General features: G+C 51.0%; 1 protein-coding gene across 5 annotated transcripts in view; it reads right to left on the minus strand.

Moving 5' to 3' along the window:
* CELF3 (CUGBP, Elav-like family member 3) overlaps nt 1–9,397 on the minus strand; it is a 127,502-nt gene that overhangs the window by 73,791 nt on the left and 44,314 nt on the right. The gene's annotated exons all lie outside the window — the stretch shown is intronic.

The following is a 9,397-nucleotide window of genomic DNA, read 5'->3' on the forward strand; positions in this document are numbered from 1 at the left end:
CTCCTCCTCCTCCTCTTCTTCTTCTTCTTCTTCTTCTTCTTCTTCTTCTTCTTCTTCTTCTTCTTCTTCTTCTTCTTCTTCTTCTTCTTCTCCTTCTTCTCCTTCTTCTTCTCCTTCTCCTTGAATCCCAACTGGTCTCCAGATGACAGAGCTCTGTTCCACTGTGGAAAATGCCACCCTCCCTCTGGGTCTGCCCCCAAGTTTCCAGGAATTTCCCATCCTGAAGTTGGCAACCCTATGAGGTAGTGGCAAGGAAGGCTTGAATACCTTGAAACAAATCAAATGTGGTGCCCACAACAGACAAAGCCCTGACTTGAAATACCTTGAAACAAATCAAAATGAAAACCAGCAGCTTCTTGCAGACACGACGAAGACTTCTGCAAACTGCTGCCAGAGACTTGCTAAATACTAATATAATAATAATAAATGGAAGGACTCATCCTAGCTCCACAAGAGCAGGCACTCGAAACCAACAGCATGAAAGCCAAGAGTCAGAAGATCAGGGAGGACAGCAAATGTCGACTTCGCCAGACAAAGGATGAAACAGTCAACCACACAGTAAAATTGCTCAAACTGACTCAAAAGAACGTCAGGATAGAGTTGCGGCTGTGTTGCACTGGGATCTTTGCAGGAAGTATGGCTTACCATCAGCCCAAAATTCATGGGAGCACATACCAGACAAGAGCATGGAGAATGAGGATTCTTGGGGACTTCCGATTACAAACAGATAAACTCCTGGAGCATCACACCCCTGACATCACCATTGCAGATAGAATGAGAAACAGGGTTTGGATCATTGACATAGCAATCCCAGGAGACAGCAGAATAGAAAAGAAAGAACAGGGGAAGATCACCAAATCCCAAGACCTGTGAATAGAGTTCGAGCACCTCTGGGAGAAGACGGTGACCATCCTGCCTGTCAAAAAGACCCAGAATCCAGGAGCACCTTCAAGACTAACAACATTTGTGGTGGGGGATGAGCTTTCCTGAGTCACAGCTCACTTCTTCAGATATCAGGTGTCTTCAGATATTCAGGGGTCGAAAGAAGTGAGCTGTGACTCACGAAAGCTCATCCTCTGCCACATATTTTGTTAGCCTTTAAGGTGCTTCTGGACTCTTGCTCTTTTCTACTGCTAGGTAAAGGTAAAGGTTCCCTTGCTCAAAAGCCAGTCGAATCCGACTCTAGGGTTGCGGTGCTCATCTCCGTTTCAAAGCCGAAGAGCCAGCGCTGTCCGAAGATGTTTCCGTGGTCATGTGGCCGGCATGACTAAACACCAAGGTGCACGGAACGCTGTTACCTTCCCACCGAAGTGGTACCTATTTATCTACTTGCAATTTCTTGCTTTCAAACTGCTAGGTTGGCAGGAGCTGGAACTAGAGACGGGAGCTCACTCCGTCATGCGGCACCCGGGTCTTGAACTGCTGAACTACTGACCTTCCACAGCCTGCAGTTCAGCGTCTTAACCACTTGAGCCACCGCAGCTCCTTTCTACTGCTACAAGCAGACAAACACGGCTCTGCCCACCTTGATCTATTGTGCCAGTTGTCACTGGAGCCCGTGGAGAAACACCTGGATGTTCTGGGCATTGAGCAAATAACACCAGCTCGGCTCCAGCATTGCTCAGAACAGCAAGACTCCAGCAAAGATACCTCTGCAATTCCCAAGAACTTGGTAGATCTCGAATTGCAGAATAGAAGAAGAGATTGAATCTATACCCTGCCCTTCACTACCCAAAGGTAGTAAGCTACCCTGTGAGGTAGGCGGGGCTGAGACAGCTCTGACAGAAACTGGTCTTTTTCAAGAACAGCCCTTATCAGAACTACGGCTTGCCCAAGGTCGTCCAGCCAGGTGCAAGTGGAGGAGCGGGGAATCGAACCCGGTTCTCCCAGATTAGAGTCTGCACACTTAACCACTATACAGAAGAAGAAGAAGAGGAGGAGGAGGAGGAGGAGGAGGAGGAGGAGGAGGAGATTGGATTTATATCCCACCCTTCACTACCCAAAGGTGTCTCAGAGCGGCTTACAAACTCCTCTCCCTTCCCCTCCCCACAACAGACACCCTGTGAGGTAGGTGGGGCTGAGAGAGCTCTGACAGACACTGCTCTTTTTCAAGTACAGCTCTGACAGAACTGTGGCTTGCCCAAGGTCATCCAGCTAGGTGAAAGTGAAGGAGTGGGGAATCAAACCTGGTTCTCCCAGATTAGAGCACACACTTAACCACTACACAGAAGAAGAAGAAGAAGAAGAAGAAGAAGAAGAAGAAGAAGAAGAAGAAGAAGAAGAAGAAGAAGAAGAAGAAGAAGAAGAAGAAGAAGAAGAAGAAGACACAAAGCAAATAGAGTGCCACAGAAAATGAAGGCAGGTGGCCGGAGGGAGAGAAAGAAAGCCTGCCCTGCAAACAAAGCAGGAACTCCCAATCACAGGCACAGAGAAAACATCTGCTCCCTACACCCATGAGGGAGGCAGCGGGGAAACCAAGTCCTCGGGCTCCACTCCTTTCTGTGGATTCTGCGGTTACATGCTGGGGGAGAGGAGAGAAAGTGGAAGGGGAGGGAGAAGAAGAAGGAGAATAGTGCCCTTTATGCAGGGAGACCATCAGGGACGGCAGGGCTTAGTGGGGTGGTGGATTCTCCTATGCTATTTATCCAGCTGAAGGCAGGCAGCACGGTATAGCCTGAGCGCGTCAGATCTTGGAAGCTAAGAGGGGTTAGTACTTGGATGGGAGACCACCAAGGAAGGCTCTGCGGAAGAAGGCAATGGCCAACCACCTCTGCTTCTCCCTTGCCTTGAAAGCCCCTTGCTGGGATCACAATAAGTCTAAGCTAAGCAGGGTCGGTGCTTCGATGGGAGACCACCAAGGAAGGCTCTGCGGAAGAAGGCAATGGCCAACCACCTCTGCTTCTCCCTTGCCTTGAAAGCCCCTTGCTGGGATCACAATAAGTCTAAGCTAAGCAGGGTCGGTGCTTCGATGGGAGACCACCAAGGAAGGCTCCGCGGAGGAAAGCAATGGCAAACCACCTCTGCTTCTCCCTTGCCCTGAAAGCCCCTTGCTGGGGTCGCCGTAAGTCGGCTGTGACTGGACGCCCCTTACGTCTGTATTTAGCCAGATCTTTAGGAAGGCACAGGGCCTGTGGTAAGGATGTCAAGGTAGTTACTGTTTGGCTGGGGTGTGTAGTAATGGTTAGTTTTGCAGCTAGCTAGGGGAACAGGCGTTCTCGAGTCTGTGTGTGAATGGAAGCACTGCACTGAACAAGATCTCGGGGTACGGGTGGACCATAAGTTAAATATGAGCAGCCGGTGTGATGCGGCGACAAAAAAGGCTAATGCAATCTTGGGGTGTATAACATCCAAACTGCAAGATGTCGTAGCCCCGCTGTAGACCGCATTAGTCAGGCTGCACCTGGAGTCCTGTGTGCAGTTCCGGAGGCCTCACTTCCAAAAGGATGTGGGCAGAATGGAGCTGGTGCGGAGAACGACAAGCATGATCGGGGGCCTGGAGGCCAAGACGCCCTACGAGGAAAGGCCGAGGGACTTGGGAAGGTTCAGTCCTCAGAAGAGGAGGTTGAGGGGGGACAGGATGGCTCTCTTGAAGGATTGGGCTGTCTTTTAGAGGAGGGCAGGGAGCTGTTCCTGTTGGCAGCAGAGGATATAGGACTTGGGGACCTCTCACAGTTCCGCAGGGCCTGCAAGACGGAGCTCTTCCGCCAGGTTTTTAATTAGGAGCCACCACTACTACCACCACCACCACCGCCACCTATAATCTGGTGGTTCCTGTGGGCATCAGAGGATATAGGACTTGGGGACCTCTCACAGTTCCGCAGGGCCTGCAAGACGGAGCTCTTCCGCCAGGCTTTTAATTAGGAGCCACCACTACTACCACCACCACCACCGCCACCTATAATCTGGTGGTTCCTGTGGGCATCAGAGGATATAGGACTTGGGGACCTCTCACAGTTCCGCAGGGCCTGCAAGACGGAGCTCTTCCGCCAGGCTTTTAATTAGGAGCCACCACTACTACCACCACCACCACCGCCACCTATAATCTGGTGGTTCCTGTGGGCATCAGAGGATATAGGACTTGGGGACCTCTCACAGTTCCGCAGGGCCTGCAAGACGGAGCTCTTCCGCCAGGCTTTTAATTAGGAGCCACCACTACTACCACCACCACCACCGCCACCTATAATCTGGTGGTTCCTGTGGGCATCAGAGGATATAGGACTTGGGGACCTCTCACAGTTCCGCAGGGCCTGCAAGACGGAGCTCTTCCGCCAGGCTTTTAATTAGGAGCCACCACTACTACCACCACCACCACCGCCACCTATAATCTGGTGGTTCCTGTGGGCATCAGAGGATATAGGACTTGGGGACCTCTCACAGTTCCGCAGGGCCTGCAAGATGGAGTTCTTCCGCCAGGCTTTTAATTAGGAGCCACCACTACTACCACCACCACCACCGCCACCTATAATCTGGTGGTTCCTGTGGGCATCAGAGGATATAGGACTTGGGGACCTCTCACAGTTCCGCAGGGCCTGCAAGATGGAGTTCTTCCGCCAGGCTTTTAATTAGGAGCCACCACTACTACCACCACCACCACCGCCACCTATAATCTGGTGGTTCCTGTGGGCATCAGAGGATATAGGACTTGGGGACCTCTCACAGTTCCGCAGGGCCTGCAAGATGGAGTTCTTCCGCCAGGCTTTTAATTAGGAGCCACCACTACTACCACCACCACCACCGCCACCTATAATCTGGTGGTGAGCACTTTTATCATTGTCAACTATGGTTGATTTTATTCTGTTTTTAATGTTTTATGTGGCGCATGTTGCCCTTATTCGTAAGCCGCCCTGAGCCCGCTCGCAGGGAGGGTGGGATATAAGTATAAAGGTAAAGGTTCCCTTGCTCGAAAGCCAGTCGAATCCGACTCTAGGGTTGCGGTGCTCATCTCCGTTTCAAAGCCAAAGAGCCAGCGCTGTCCGAAAACGCTTCCGTGGTCATGTGGCCGGCATGACTTAACGCCAAGGCGCACGGAACGCTGTTCCCTTCCCACCGAAGCGGTACCTATTTATCTACTCGTAATTTCTTGCTTTCGAACTGCTAGGTTGGCAGGAGCTGGAACTAGAGACGGGAGCTCACTCCATCATGCGGCACCCGGGTCTTGAACTGCTGAACTACTGACCTTCCACAGCCTGCAGTTCAGCATCTTAACCACTTGAGCCACCGCAGGACTTGTAAGCATGGGTTTAAATTAAGGGTGGGAAGGTACCGGCTGGATCTTAGGAGAAACTTCTTGACAGTCAGAGTTGTGCAGCAGTGGAATCAACTGCCTGGGAAGGTAGTGAGCTCCCCCTCCCTGGCAGTCTTCAAGCAGCGGCTGGACGAACCCTTGTCAGGGATGCTCTCGGCTGATCCTGCGCTGAGCAGGGGGCTGGACTAGATGGCCCATAGGACCCCCTTCCAGCTCTGTGACTCTTCACTCTGTACAGGCTCAGAGAAGCACTGCAGGCAACTGGGCAACCAGGCCGGGTCCTAGCAAACTTGGGCTCACATTATGTGCTGATATAATTTGGAGCTGTCTGCGCACTTAATAGTATGGGGTGCGGCCCCGGATGTGAGAGATCTGTGTCTGAACCCGGATCTGCTCCAGATTCATCCCTCGGACAACCTGCATGTCACGCAGAAGGAGCTGATGGATTTCTGGAGCACACCATTTCACACGGGAGGCAGGCCCGGCTCATATTTTCGAAGGCCCTTTTCAAAGCCTCCCCCCCCCCCCCGGTGTCTGAAAGCAGCACCTCAGGGGGAAACGCCACTCTCAATCATATTCCCCGAGGGGCTAGCTTTCTGCATGCGGGGACTTAAAAAAAAAACCCCAGATCTGTGGCATCAAAAAAAGAAAGTAACAAACCGCTGACCCCCCTACAGTCTGAAGTGGCGTGGTCCAGAATTCTAGCTCCTCATTTTTGCTCCGTGTACAGAACGCCTTTATAAAGTGGCCTCTTGGCAACTCACGAGCCGCCTTTTAAGCCTCGGTTCCGTACGTGTAAAATCGGACTAATAGACCCTAATGTCATAGGTGGAGGGAGATATTTTCCCTGCCAGGAAACATCAGGCTCAGAGACCTGAACAAGATAAGAGCGGGCACATTAATTGGCTTTTTCGCTTCTTGCGTATTTTTGCCCCCCCAGAGGCCTGGAGGAGAGAGAAAGAGCACTTCCAATCCGGCCGCGCCAACAGCTACTCAAGCTGATTTTCGTTTCCTTTTAATCCTGTTTCTGTCCTGATTTCCCTCCAAGGAGTTCAGGGTGGCAAACATCAGTTATTCCATTTCATCTCCAACCCAGCAATGGAAGATGGGCGTTGGGGTGCCAACTCCGGGTTGGGAAACACCTGGAGATTTGGGGATTCCCCCCCCCGGCCCAAAACAGTCCAGTGGCACCTTTAAGACCAAGTTTTATTCAGGTACAAGCTCTCCCTCTTCTGCGAGGACAGATCTGCACATTCCCCCCCCCCAATAGCTAGCAATCCAAAACGAGCCAGTGGAGCCTACGCAGCGAGTGTTGCCATACAAGCTCTCCCTCCTCTGTGAGGACAGATCTGCACATCCCCCCTCCCCCAAGCTAGCAATCCAAAACAGTCCAGTGGCACCTTTAAGACCAAGTTTTATTCAGGTACAAGCTCTCCCTCCTCTGTGAGGACAGATCTGCCCCCCCCCCCCCCCCAATAGCTAGCAATCCAAAACGGTCCAGTGGAGCCTGAGCAGTGGGTGTTGCCATCTGACACACTTCAGGTGATGTCAGGGGGTGTGGCCTATGCAAATAAGTTATGCTGATGCGTTATGCTAATGAACTCCTGCACCTCTTTTTCTACGAAATGACCCCTGATAATATTAATCCATTCTGCAAACGTTCTAGTCATATCTCATAGTCACATTAATCAGATCCATCAGTTTGGAGAAGAGGAGATTGATGGGGGGACACGATTGTCTCTCTTTAAATATTTGAAAGGCTGGTCATTTGGAGGAGGGCAAGGAGCCATTCCAGTTGGCAGCAAAGGAGAGGACCCAAAGCAACGGGTTGAAATTGCATGCAGAAAGGTATCGGCTGGATATTAGGGAACACTTTTTCACGGTCAGAGTGGTTCAAAGGTGGAATTGGCTGCCTAGGGAGGTGGTTTAGCTCCCTTTCACTGGCAGCTTTCAGGAAGAGGCTGGAAGAATATTTGTCAGAGATGCTCTAGGCTGGTCCTGCATTGGGCAGGGGGTCGGACGAGATGGTCTGTATGGCCCCTTCCAACTCTGTGATTCTATGAATTCTGGATATAAGCTTTCAGGTGCCTGCACACTTCTTCAGATTGGGACTTGTGGTCTCTACAGGTGAGTATAGCTTATTGTAAGTAGGATCCTATACAGGGCACTTTCACACATGCTAAATAATGCCCGTTTCAATTCACTTTAGCGACTGTTTGCAAGCAGCCTTTGCCATTTCGCACAGCAAAATCCAGCTGCAAAGTGCATTGAACGTTGATTGAACATGCGTTATTTAGTGTGTGTGCGTGTGTGTGAAAGAGTAATTTCTGTACTGCTTAATCATAGAATCACAGAATCACAGAGTCAGAAGGGGCCATAGAGGCCATCTAGCCCAACCCTCTGCCCAATGCAGGACCAGCCTAAAGCACCTCTGGCAAATATTCGTCCAGCCTCTTCTTGAAAGCTGTCAGTGAAGGGAGGCCCCCCCCCCTAATATCCAGCCGATACCTTTCTGCATGTAATTTAAAACCATTGCTTCGGGTCCTCTCCTCTGCTGTAATTTAAAATCGTTGCTTCGGGTCCTAATGTATCATGTGAATGCTACTACTATGCTCCAGTTAACATAAGAACATAAGAGCTGCCAATGTTGGATCAGGCCAAAGGCCCATCCAGTCCAACACTCTGTGTCACACAGTGGCCAGAAATACCAGGTGCTATCAGGAGGTCCACCAGTGGGGCCAGGACATTAGAAGCCCTCCCACTCTTGCCCCCCCCAGCACCAAGAAGACAGAGCATCCCTTGCCCCAGAGCCCCTATCTATACCTTGTGGCTAATAGCCACTGATGGACCTCTACTCCATATGTTTATCTAATGAGCCAGTTTGGTGTAGTGGTTAAGTGTGCGGACTCTAATCTGGGAGAACTGGGTTTGATTCCCCACTCCTCCACTTGCACCTGGCTGGATGACCTTGGGCAAGCCATAGTTCTGATAAGAGCTGTCCTTGAAAAAGAGCAGTTTCTGTCAAGAGCTCTCTCAGCCCCACCTAGCTCACAAGGCGCCTGTTGTGGGGAGGGGAAGGGAAAGGAGTTTGTAAGCCGCTCTGAGACACCTTTGGGAGGTGAAGGGCGGGGTATAAATCCAATCTCCTCCACCTCCTCCTCTTCTTCTTCCCCCCAAAGCTACCCTGCAGGGAGCCGCACAATATGTGTGAAAGAGCCGCATGAGACTCCTGAGCCACAGCTGGCCACCCCTGAGTCGGACTCGACTGTGCGAATGAACAACAAAAGAGTTATGCTGTATCCAGAAAGGGGGAGGGGGTATTTAAACCCAGATGAACTGTGTGCCAGATTCCCGGTTTGGAGTTTCCCTGCAAAACTGGCAGTGTGCTTACCCACGGTCAAGGGAAATGGCCCCTCCATGTCCTTTCCTACAACTAAAAGACTCCTATGACAACACTGGAAAGATAAAAGCCCACCTCCGGTAAATCAAAGGAGCGAGGAACTTGGTACTCTGTCAACATTTGAACATACGGCATATGGACGGCGATTGCGTACAGACTTATTTTTAGATATTTGGAAACCATTTATAGAAACTTGTGTGAGACGCATTGAGATTTTTGGGACTTGACTTCTATGTACTACTGATCTTTACTTTTCTGCACCACTGCTGGTTTTTGTAAGATCACCTCGGCTTCATCTGGTTATCTGGTTATTGTGTCAGTGAACTGGGCATTAAGAACATAAGAGAAGACAATGTTGGATCAGGCCAATGGCCCATCCACTCCAACACTCTGTGTCACACAGTGGCCAGAAATACCAGGTGCCATCAGGAGGTCCAGCAGTGGGGCCAGGACATTAGAAGCCCTCCCACTGTTGCTCCCCCCCCAAGCACAGAGAATACAGAGCATCCCTTGCCCCAGACTGAGAGTTCCAATCTATACCTTGTGGCTAATAGCCACTGATGGACCTCTGCTCCATATCCTTATACTAATACCGAAGTAGCCCGCTCTGTGCGGATATCTAAATCAGCACAGAGGGGGCACTTGGGGGGCAGGGGGAGGTTTAAGCACACGTGGGGCAGTCCCCACGTGTGCACAAAAATCTTAAATGTGGGGGGGAATCGGGGGGATGTTTAAATCCCCCCGAAACAGAG

Source organism: Gekko japonicus, unplaced genomic scaffold, assembly GCF_001447785.1.
Source record: "Gekko japonicus isolate JY-2015 unplaced genomic scaffold, Gekko_japonicus_V1.1 scaffold226, whole genome shotgun sequence".
NCBI lineage: Eukaryota > Metazoa > Chordata > Lepidosauria > Squamata > Gekkonidae > Gekko > Gekko japonicus.